The sequence below is a fragment of the Oncorhynchus nerka genome, linkage group LG24 (assembly GCF_034236695.1).
Source record: "Oncorhynchus nerka isolate Pitt River linkage group LG24, Oner_Uvic_2.0, whole genome shotgun sequence".
NCBI lineage: Eukaryota > Metazoa > Chordata > Actinopteri > Salmoniformes > Salmonidae > Oncorhynchus > Oncorhynchus nerka.
Genome location: NC_088419.1, coordinates 68799902 through 68812235, shown reverse-complemented (window position 1 = coordinate 68812235; position 12334 = coordinate 68799902). Strand labels below are relative to the sequence as shown.

General features: G+C 48.3%; 1 protein-coding gene across 1 annotated transcript in view; it reads right to left on the bottom strand.

The window, feature by feature from the left end:
* LOC115122978 (disabled homolog 1-like) overlaps positions 1-11483 on the bottom strand; it is a 119710-nt gene extending 108227 nt beyond the window's left edge. Inside the window, exon 1 of the mRNA XM_065009090.1 lies at positions 11207-11483. The gene's annotated coding sequence lies outside the window, so the exon portion shown is untranslated. The remainder of the gene's footprint in view (positions 1-11206) is intronic.
* Between the last annotated feature and the right edge of the window lie 851 nt (positions 11484-12334).

Genomic DNA, 12334 nt, shown 5'->3' with positions numbered 1-12334 from the left:
ACACAGCTCTATTGAAGAACTGTACAGAACCCAGCCCTATGGGAGAACTGTACAGAACCCAGCCCTATGGGGAAACTGTACAGAACCCAGCCCTATGGGAGAACTGTACAGAACCCAGCCCTATTGAAGAACTGTACAGAACACAGCCCTATGGGAGAACTGAAGAACCCAGCCCTGGGAGAACTGTACAGAACCCAGCCCTATGGGAGAACTGTACAGAACCCAGCCCTATGGGAGAACTGTACAGAACCAGCCCTATGGGAGAACTGTACAGAACCCAGCCCTATGGGAGAACTGTACTGTACAGAACCCAGCCCTATGGGAGAACTGTAAGAACCCAGCCCTATTGAAGAACTGTACAGAACACAGCTCTATTGAAGAACTGTACAGAACCCAGCCCTATGGGAGAACTGTACAGAACCCAGCCCTATGGGGAAACTGTACAGAACCCAGCCCTACGGAAGAACTGTACAGAACCCAGCCCTATGGGAGAACTGTACAGAACCCAGCCCTATGGAAGAACTGTACAGAACCCAGCCCTATGGGAGAACTGTACAGAACCCAGCCCTATGGGAGAACTGTACAGAACCCAGCTCCTATGGGAGAACTGTACAGAACACAGCCCTATTGAAGAACTGTACAGAACACAGCCCTATTGAAGAACTGTACAGAACCCAGCCCTATGGAAGAACTGTACAGAACAGCCCTAACCTGTACAGAACCCTATTGAAGAACTGTACAGAACCCAGCCCTATGGGAGAACTGTACAGAACCCAGCCCTATTGAAGAACTGTACAGAACCCATGCTGTACAGAACCCAGCCCTATGGGAGAACTGTACAGAACCCAGCCCTATGGGAGAACTGTACAGAACCAGCCCTATGGGAAACTGTACAGAACCCAGCCCTATTGAAGAACTGTACAGAACCCAGCCCTATGGGAACTGAACCCAGCCCTATGGGAGAACCCAGCCCCCTATGGGAGAACTGTACAGAACCCAGCCCTATGGGAGAACTGTACAGAACCCAGCCCTATGGAAGAACTGTACAGAACCCAGCCCTATGGGAGAACTGTACAGAACAGAACAGCCCTATGGGAGAACTGTACAGAACCCAGCTCCTATTGAAGAACTGTACAGAACCCAGCCCTATGGGAGAACTGTACAGAACCCAGCCCTATGGGAGAACTGTACAGAACCCAGCCCTATGGGAGAACTGTACAGAACCCAGCCCTATGGGAGAACTGTACAGAACACAGCTCTATTGAAGAACTGTACAGAACCCAGCCCTATGGGAGAACTGTACAGAACCCAGCCCTATGGAAGAACTGTACAGAACCCAGCCCTATGGGAGAACTGTACAGAACCCAGCCCTATGGGAGAACTGTACAGAACACAGCTCTATTGAAGAACTGTACAGAACCCAGCCCTATGGGAGAACTGTACAGAACACAGCTCTATTGAAGAACTGTACAGAACCCAGCCCTATGGGAGAACTGTACAGAACCCAGCCCTATGGGAGAACTGTACAGAACACAGCCCTATGGGAGAACTATACAGAACCCAGCCCTATGGGAGAACTGTACAGAACACAGCTCTATTGAAGAACTGTAGCCCTAGAAACTGTACAGCCCAGCCTATGGGAGAACTGTACAGAACCCAGCCCTATGGGAGAACTGTACAGAACCCAGCCCTATGGAAGAACTGTACAGAACAGCCCAGCTGTACAGAACCCAGCTCTATTGAAGAACTGTACAGAACCCAGCCCTATGGGAGAACTGTACAGAACCCAGCCCTATGGGGAAACTGTACAGAACCCAGCCCTACGGGAGAACTGTACAGAACCCAGCCCTATGGAAGAACTGTACAGAACACAGCTCTATTGAAGAACTGTACAGAACCCAGCCCTATGGGAGAACTGTACAGAACCCAGCCCTATGGGGAAACTGTACAGAACCCAGCCCTATGGGAGAACTGTACAGAACCCAGCCCTATTGAAGAACTGTACAGAACACAGCTCTATTGAAGAACTGTACAGAACCCAGCCCGATGGGAGAACTGTACAGAACACAGCCCTATGGGAGAACTGTACAGAACCTAGCCCTATGGGAGAACTGTACAGAACCCAGCCCTATGGGAGAACTGTACAGAACCCAGCCCTATTGAAGAACTGTACAGAACACAGCTCTATTGAAGAACTGTACAGAACCCAGCCCTATGGGAGAACTGTACAGAACCCAGCCCTATGGGGAAACTGTACAGAACCCAGCCCTACGGAAGAACTGTACAGAACCCAGCCCTATGGGAGAACTGTACAGAACCCAGCCCTATGGAAGAACTGTACAGAACCCAGCCCTATGGGAGAACTGTACAGAACACAGCCCTATGGGAGAACTGTACAGAACCCAGCTCTATGGGAGAACTGTACAGAACACAGCTCTATTGAAGAACTGTACAGAACACAGCTCTATTGAAGAACTGTACAGAACCCAGCCCTATTGAAGAACTGTACAGAACCCAGCCCTATTGAAGAACTGTACAGAACCCAGCCCTATTGAAGAACTGTACAGAACCCAGCCCTATGGGAGAACTGTACAGAACCCAGCCCTATTGAAGAACTGTACAGAACCCAGCCCTATGGGAGAACTGTACAGAACCCAGCCCTATGGGAGAACTGTACAGAACCCAGCCCTATGGAAGAACTGTACAGAACCCAGCCCTATGGGAGAACTGTACAGAACCCAGCCCTATGGGAGAACTGTACAGAACCCAGCCCTATGGAAGAACTGTACAGAACCCAGCCCTATGGGAGAACTGTACAGAACCCAGCCCTATGGGAGAACTGTACAGAACCCAGCCCTATGGAAGAACTGTACAGAACACAGCTCTATTGAAGAACTGTACAGAACCCAGCCCTATGGGAGAACTGTACAGAACCCAGCCCCTTGGGGAGAACTGTACAGAACCCAGCCCTATGGGAGAACTGTACAGAACCCAGCCCTATGGGAGAACTGTACAGAACCCCCAGCCCTATGGAAGAACTGTACAGAACACAGCTCTATTGAAGAACTGTACAGAACCCAGCTGTCTATGGGAGAACTGTACAGAACACAGCCCTATGGGAGAACTGTACAGAACCCAGCCCTATGGGAGAACTGCCCTACAGAACCCAGCCCTATGGAAGAACTGTACAGAACACAGCTCTATTGAAGAACTGTACAGAACCCAGCCCTATGGGAGAACTGTACAGAACCCAGCCCTATGGGGAAACTGTACAGAACCCAGCCCTACGGGAGAACTGTACAGAACCCAGCCCTATGGAAGAACTGTACAGAACACAGCTCTATTGAAGAACTGAAGAACCCAGCCCTATGGGAGAACTGTACAGAACCCAGCCCTATGGGAGAACTGTTGACAGAACCCAGCCCTGGGAGAACTGGGCCCTATGAAACTGTACAGAACCCAGCCCTATGGGAGAACTGTACAGAACCCAGCCCTATGGAAGAACTGTACAGAACCCAGCCCTATTGAAGAACTGTACAGAACCCAGCCCTATGGGAGAACTGTACAGAACCCAGCCCTATGGGAGAACTGTACAGAACCCAGCCCTATGGGAGAACTGTACAGAACCCAGCCCTATGGGAGAACTGTACAGAACCCAGCCCTATGGAAGAACTGTACAGAACCCAGCCCTATGGGAGAACTGTACAGAACACAGCCCTATGGGAGAACTGTACAGAACCCAGCCCTATGGGAGAACTGTACAGAACACAGCCCTATGGGAGAACTGTACAGAACCCAGCTCTATTGAAGAACTGTACAGAACCCAGCCCTATTGAAGAACTGTACAGAACCCAGCCCTATGGAAGAACTGTACAGAACCCAGCCCTATGGGAGAACTGTACAGAACCCAGCCCTAGGGAAGAACTGTACAGAACTATTGAAGAACTGTACAGAACCCAGCCCTATGGGAGAACTGTACAGAACCCAGCCCTATGGGAGAACTGTACAGAACACAGCCCTATGGGAGAACTATACAGAACCCAGCCCTATGGGAGAACTGTACAGAACACAGCTCTATTGAAGAACTGTAGAACCCAGCCCTGGGAGAACTGTACAGAACCCAGCCCTATGGGAGAACTGTACAGAACCCAGCCCTATGGGAGAACTGTACAGAACCCAGCCCTATTGAAGAACTGTACAGAACCCAGCCCCCAGCCCTATGGGAGAACTGTACAGAACCCAGCCCTATGGGAGAACTGAAGAACCCAGCCCTATGGAAGAACTGTACAGAACCCAGCCCTATGGGAGAACTGTACAGAACCCAGCCCTATGGGAGAACTGTACAGAACCCAGCCCTATGGGAGAACTGTACAGAACCCAGCCCTATGGAAGAACTGTACAGAACCCAGCCCTATGGGAGAACTGTACAGAACCCAGCCCTATGGGAGAACTGTACAGAACCCAGCCCTATGGGAGAACTGTACAGAACCCAGCCCTATGGGAGAACTGTACAGAACCCAGCCCTATGGGAGAACTGTACAGAACCCAGCCCTATGGGAGAACTGTACAGAACACAGCCCTATGGGAGAACTGTACAGAACACAGCTCTATTGAAGAACTGTACAGAACCCAGCCCTATGGGAGAACTGTACAGAACCCAGCCCTATGGGAGAACTGTACAGAACCCAGCCCTATGGAAGAACTGTACAGAACCCAGCCCTATGGGAGAACTGTACAGAACCCAGCCCTATGGGAGAACTGTACAGAACACAGCTCTATTGAAGAACTGTACAGAACCCAGCCCTATGGGAGAACTGTACAGAACCCAGCCCTATGGAAGAACTGTACAGAACCCAGCCCTATGGGAGGAGAACTGAAGAACTGTACAGAACCCAGCCCAGAACCCAGCCCTATGGGAGAACTGTACAGAACACAGCCCTATTGAAGAACTGTACAGAACCCAGCCCTATTGAAGAACTGTACAGAACCCAGCCCTATGGGAGAACTGTACAGAACCCAGCCCTATTGAAGAACTGTACAGAACCCAGCCCTATGGGAGAACTGTACAGAACCCAGCCCTATGGGGAAACTGTACAGAACCCAGCCCTATGGGAGAACTGTACAGAACCCAGCCCTGTGGGAGAACAGAACCCAGCCCTATGGGAGAACTGTACAGAACCCAGCCCTATGGGAGAACTGTACAGAACCCAGCCCTATGGGAGAACTGTACAGAACCCAGCCCTATGGGAGAACTGTACAGAACACAGCCCTATGGGAGAACTATACAGAACCCAGCCCTATGGGAGAACTGTACAGAACACAGCTCTATTGAAGAACTGTACAGAACCCAGCCCTATGGGAGAACTGTACAGAACCCAGCCCTATGGGAGAACTGTACAGAACCCAGCCCTATGGGAGAACTGTACAGAACACAGCCCTATTGAAGAACTGTACAGAACCCAGCCCTATGGGAGAACTGTACAGAACCCAGCCCTATGGGAGAACTGTACAGAACCCAGCCCTATGGGAGAACTGTACAGAACCCAGCCCTATGGAAGAACTGTACAGAACCCAGCCCTATTGAAGAACTGTACAGAACCCAGCCCTATGGGAGAACTGTAAGAACCCAGCCCTATGGGAGAACTGTACAGAACCCAGCCCTATGGGAGAACTGTACAGAACCCAGCCCTATGGGAGAACTGTACAGAACCCAGCCCTATGGGAGAACTGTACAGAACACAGCCCTATGGAAGAACTGTACAGAACCCAGCCCTATGGGAGAACTGTACAGAACCCAGCCCTGGGATGGGAGAAGAACTGTACAGAACCCAGCCCTATGGGAGAACTGTACAGAACCCAGCCCTATGGGAGAACTGTACAGAACCCAGCCCTATGGAAGAACTGTACAGAACACAGCTCTATTGAAGAACTGTACAGAACCCAGCCCTATGGGAGAACTGTACAGAACCCAGCCCTATGGGAGAACTGTACAGAACCCAGCCCTATGGGAGAACTGTACAGAACCCAGCCCTATGGAAGAACTGAACTGTACAGAACCCAGCCCTATGGAAGAACTGTACAGAACCCAGCCCTATGGGAGAACTGTACAGAACCCAGCCCTATGGAACTGTAGAACTGTGTACAGAACCCAGCCCTATGGGAGAACTGTACAGAACACAGCCCTATGGGAGAACTGTACAGAACCCAGCTCTATTGAAGAACTGTACAGAACCCAGCCCTATTGAAGAACTGTACAGAACCCAGCCCTATGGGGAGAACTGAACCAGCCCTATTGAAGAACTGTACAGAACCCAGCCCTATGGGAGAACTGTACAGAACCCAGCCCTATTGAAGAACTGTACAGAACCCAGCCCTATGGGAGAACTGTACAGAACCCAGCCCTATGGGAGAACTGTACAGAACACAGCCTATGGGAAGAACTGTACAGAACCCAGCCCTATGGGAGAACTGTACAGAACCCAGCCCTATTGAAGAACTGTACAGAACCCAGCCCTATGGGAGAACTGTACAGAACCCAGCCCTATGAAGAACTGTACAGAACCCAGCCCTATGGGAGAACTGTACAGAACCCAGCCCTATGGAACTGAGAACTGTAGAACTGTAGAACCCAGCCCTATGGGAGAACTGTACAGAACACAGCCTATTGAAGAACTGTACAGAACCCAGCCCTATGGGAGAACTGTACAGAACCCAGCCCCCTATGGGAGAACTGTACAGAACCCAGCCCTATGGAAGAACTGTACAGAACCCAGCCCTATGGGAGAACTGGGGAACTACAGAACCCAGCCCTATGGGAGAACTGTACAGAACCAGCTCTATTGAAGAACTGTACAGAACCCAGCCCTATGGGAGAACTGTACAGAACCCAGCCCTATGGGAGAACTGTACAGAACCCAGCCCTATGGGAGAACTGTACAGAACCCAGCCCTATGGGAGAACTGTACAGAACACAGCCCTATTGAAGAACTGTACAGAACCCAGCCCCCTATGGGAGAACTGTACAGAACCCAGCCCTATGGGAGAACTGTACAGAACCCAGCCCTATGGGAGAACTGAACCCAGCAGAACACAGCCCTATGGAACCCAGCCCTATGGGAGAACTGTACAGAACCCAGCCCTATTGGAGAACTGTACAGAACCCAGCCCTATGGGAGAACTGTACAGAACCCAGCCCTATGGGAGAACTGTACAGAACCCAGCCCTATGGAAGAACTGTACAGAACACAGCTCTAGCTGTACAGAACCCAGCCCTATGGGAGAACTGTACAGAACCCAGCCCTATGGGAGAACTGTACAGAACCCAGCCCTATGGGAGAACTGTACAGAACCCAGCCCTATGGGGAAACTGTACAGAACCCAGCCCTACGGGAGAACTGTACAGAACCCAGCCCTATGGGAGAACTGTACAGAACCCAGCCCTATGGAAGAACTGTACAGAACACAGCTCTATTGAAGAACTGTACAGAACCCAGCCCTATGGGAGAACTGTACAGAACCCAGTCCTATGGGAGAACTATACAGAACCCAGCCCTATGGGAGAACTGTACAGAACCCAGCCCTATGAAATAACTTTACAGAACCCAGCCCTATGGGAGAACTGTACAGAACCCAGCCCTATGAAATAACTTTACAGAACCCAGCCCTATGGGAGAACTGTACAGAACCCAGCCCTATGGGGAAACTGTACAGAACCTAGCCCTATGGGAGAACTGTACAGAACCCAGCCCTATGGGAGAACTATACAGAACCCAGCCCTATTGGAGAACTGTACAGAACCCAGCCCTATTGGAGAACTGTACAGAACCCTACAGACATAATGTCCTTCATATATTAACAAGTCCCCTGAAGGCCTCACAGTGCTTCTGAATAGATTACAATGAGAGAGAAAGAGAGGGAGAGAGAGACAGACACAGAGAGAGAGAGGGAGACCGAGAGAGAGAGAGAGAGAGAGAGGGCAGAGACAGAGAGAGATACTTGTGTTTTCTGTGAGGGTTTCTACACAATGCTCTCTGCGTTTCTATGCTGACCTGAAGCTGCCTGCTGGGCCCACAAAGACTGAAGTAAGAGGGCCTCAAATGCACGAGCACACGCGCGCGCACACACACACACACACACACACACACACACACACACACACACACACACACACACACACACACACACACACACACACACACACACACACACACACACACACACACACACACACACACACACACACACACACACACACACACAGAACTGGATTCTAAAGTGGCTTCAAAGGTTCCAGAGGCAGACCAGGTAACCTGAGAGGTGAGGAAACAAGTGGAAGGACTGAAACATCTGCAGACAAACACAAACACACAGACGCAGGCACACACACACATTACTGACTAGGTGGTAAGAACTGGCAGGAAGAGCGCGAGAGGCCGATGTAACACTGTAGAGGTGTGACAACACCTCACTAATAGCTAGCTCTGATTCATCCTGAGACACACACACACACACACACACACACACTAATAGCTAGCTCTGATTCATCCTGAGACACACACACACACACACACACACACACTAATAGCTAGCTCTGATTCATCCTGAGACACACACACACACACACACACACACTAATAGCTAGCTAGTGGTGAATCCTCCACAATGGATCATAAAGAGGGGGGAAGAGACAAAAAGAGAGAGCAACGAAGAAGAGTGTAAAACCTGAGAGAATATTTTCCTATTGATACCAGGGTCTATATTCCCCATTATAGTCTGTTTACTATGTCCATCATTCACATACTTACTTTTGAGAAAATGTTTCATTGCCATGACCCTCCTTTGACCAATCACACCTTAGAAATATGTTACCATGGTAGCAAGGGAGCTTTGGCCTTGGTGGAGCTGCTGGCTGAGGGAAGTGTGTGTGTGTTGGTGATTTGTCTCCTGTCAGACACACACACATACACTCACTCACACACCCTAACTCTGGGTGTGTGGTCTGCCTTCTGTCATATCCCATCACCCTCCATTTCTCTTTACCAAATGAGGCGTTGTGACGTGGACAACATGCCGTCCCACACTGCACACCCCTCATCCTACCAAACACTCACGTGTAGCACATGGGGATGTGTGAAACTTATTCCTCAGCCTGAAGTGTCCCCACTTTCGCCAGCGAATAGCTAGCTCTCACATGGCGCTGACTGGTAAGACGTTTGGGTGGTCACATGTGCTAGCAAGGTAGAGGTCCTGGGTGCGAGCCGATTCAGGAGGAAATGGTACTCGCTAAGCAAGCAGCATGACGTCCTTTAAGCACGCACACACAGAGTGGATTGAACAGAAACAGACGCAGGTAGTTGCCTGCATGGGTGAAGACTTAGTAGCCAGATTCTGTGAAGACTTAGTGGACAGATTCTGTGAAGACTTAGTGGACAGATTCTGTGAAGACTTAGTGGACAGATTCTGTGAAGACTTAGTGGACAGATTCTGTGAAGACTTAGTAGACAGATTCTGTGAAGACTTAGTGGACAGATTCTGTGAAGACTTAGTAGACAGATTCTGTGAAGACTTAGTAGACAGATTCTGTGAAGACTTAGTAGACAGATTCTGTGAAGACTTAGTAGACAGATTCTGTGAAGACTTAGTAGACAGATTCTGTGAAGACTTAGTAGACAGATTCTGTGAAGACTTAGTGGACAGATTCTGTGAAGACTTAGTGGACAGATTCTGTGAAGACTTAGTAGACAGATTCTGTGAAGACTTAGTGGACAGATTCTGTGAAGACTTAGTAGACAGATTCTGTGAAGACCTAGTGGACAGATTCTGTGAAGACCTAGTGGACAGATTCTGTGAAAATTTAGTGGGCAGATTCTGTGAAGACTTAGTGGACAGATTCTGTGAAGACTTAGTGGACAGATTCTGTGAAGACTTAGTGGACAGATTCTGTGAAGACTTAGTAGACAGATTCTGTGAAGACTTAGTGGACAGATTCTGTGAAGACTTAGTAGACAGATTCTGTGAAGACTTAGTAGACAGATTCTGTGAAGACCTAGTGGACAGATTCTGTGAAGACCTAGTGGACATTCTGTGAAAATTTAGTGGACAGATTCTGTGAAGACTTAGTGGACAGATTCTGTGAAGACTTAGTGGACAGATTCTGTGAAGACTTAGTGGACAGATTCTGTGAAGACTTAGTAGACAGATTCTGTGAAGACTTAGTGGACAGATTCTGTGAAGACTTAGTGGACAGATTCTGTGAAGACTTAGTAGACAGATTCTGTGAAGACTTAGTAGACAGATTCTGTGAAGACCTAGTGGACAGATTCTGTGAAGACTTAGTGGACAGATTCTGTGAAGACCTAGTGGACAGATTCTGTGAAGATTTAGTGGATAGATTCTGTGAAGCGCTAGAGCAGGACTGAGGAGCAGCTATAGCTCTAGTGTGTGTGTGTGTGTGTGTGTGTGTGTGTGTGTGTGTGTGTGTAGCCATTTCATGATTAATGCAGCTTTCAGCCATGACTGGGATACCCATTCACAAGACCTTTCTCTCTATCCTACCCTTTCTCTCTCCACCTCGCTCCCCCCTAGCCCCTGACAGAGTAGTATTCATTACATTTCTCCTCCAGTTGCTGATCAATATCAGAACAGCCCAGTTACACTTACTTCAACTCATTCTCCTCAAGGCAGGATTCAGCACAGAGGTCATTCATTCAACAGGAAAAGAGAGAGGCTCCCTAACTTGGCGCGGTAGAACACCAAGTAGAACCCGACTGCCTTAATATGGAACACCCAGGAATATCCGCATACACACACTCACTCACTCACTCACGCACACATGCACGCTCACTGAAATATGTCAATGCAGCAAACAACTGCCTGCTCTCTCCCCATTTCTGTAACACACACACACACACACACACACACACACACACACACACACACACACACACACACACACAATGAGAGTCATTTCTACACACTGAGAAGTCTAAAGATGACTTTTAAAGACTTTCTTTTCCAACCATTAAACCCTGATGCACAGCAGCAGTGGAGATCTGATGCAGTGAATATTAGATCTGTCTGGAAAAACTTCCGATTTACAAAACACCTGCCATGCACCGTTGTGACATTCTGCAGCGGTATTTATATACTCATCTGCGTAAACCTAAAGCTTTCATTTCGTCCAAATGCCTTTTCATCACTGGTTTACCTTCTTACTGCCGGTCCGAGATTGAGTAGGCCTACAGTTAGTTCCAATTCTGCTGCGAGGTTACAATCCAACAACCATCCACGTTATTCCCAACATCCACAAACAAGGTTTCAGAAGCGGTTATCCACTTTCCCATCCAAGGGATAGTGACTGAATCGCGGCTACATCCCACTACCCCGATATAAAAAATATTTAAAAAATATGTCAGGATTTCCTATTTCCGCGCGTAATTTCCCTTTATTCTCGTCCCCCTTTTTGTCGTGGTTACCTCTCTCTCTCTCTCCTCCCCCTCTGTACCGCAGCCGCTGAAGTTGCCTAGTTACCTCTCTCTGTAGGGTAAGCTCAGAACACCAGGGTTGACAGCCAATCAGAAAGCAGGGTGCGTGTTAACTACTTTTCTGCTGGGCTGTCCTGGTTTCGTGTTTTCAGGGGAAATTGAGTGTGCGTGTGTGGAGGGAGGTAAAAAAAAAAAAGAGTATCAAAAACCGAGCTGCGTAAGAAAACAAAGTAAAGAGAGAGAGAGAGTTGGATGGATGAGAGTTTAAAAAAACAGATTGGAATGTCAAAACAACATATCTGAATTTGTCTGTAGTGAGTAGAGTGAAAAATATTGTGTGGGGTGTTGATACTGGTCATAGAAAAACATTTTGAACCTTAATCGATGCAAGATGGATTTTTAAATCTAGTTATGATGGTTCAACACGTTAAATACTTCCGCTTATGTTTGGTACGTTTCCCTGTTTTAAACATAAATCAATCCCAAAAGTCTTGTTACAGTGTTTGTATTTAATATCAGGATTTTATATATGGCTATTAACATTGACGTAAATTGACTTGAAAATGTCAGCCGGAGTACGAATTATACCGTGACATTCAGGCGGTCTCTGTTTTTAACGGGACATCCTATGTCTGTGTGGACAAACATCTGTTATGTGCTTTACAGCAAAGACATGTCATTTAACTGTAAAAAATGTATTACCGTTAATGTGTCATGAACACAACCAGATTATATTTTTATCTGATTGTCAAACAAATCAATTCAAAAAGTAAGTTGAATTGATTACCTGCGCACGTTCTTCTACTACAAAGAAAGTCCAGCAGTCGAACAGTGCACTGTGCACCCGCCAT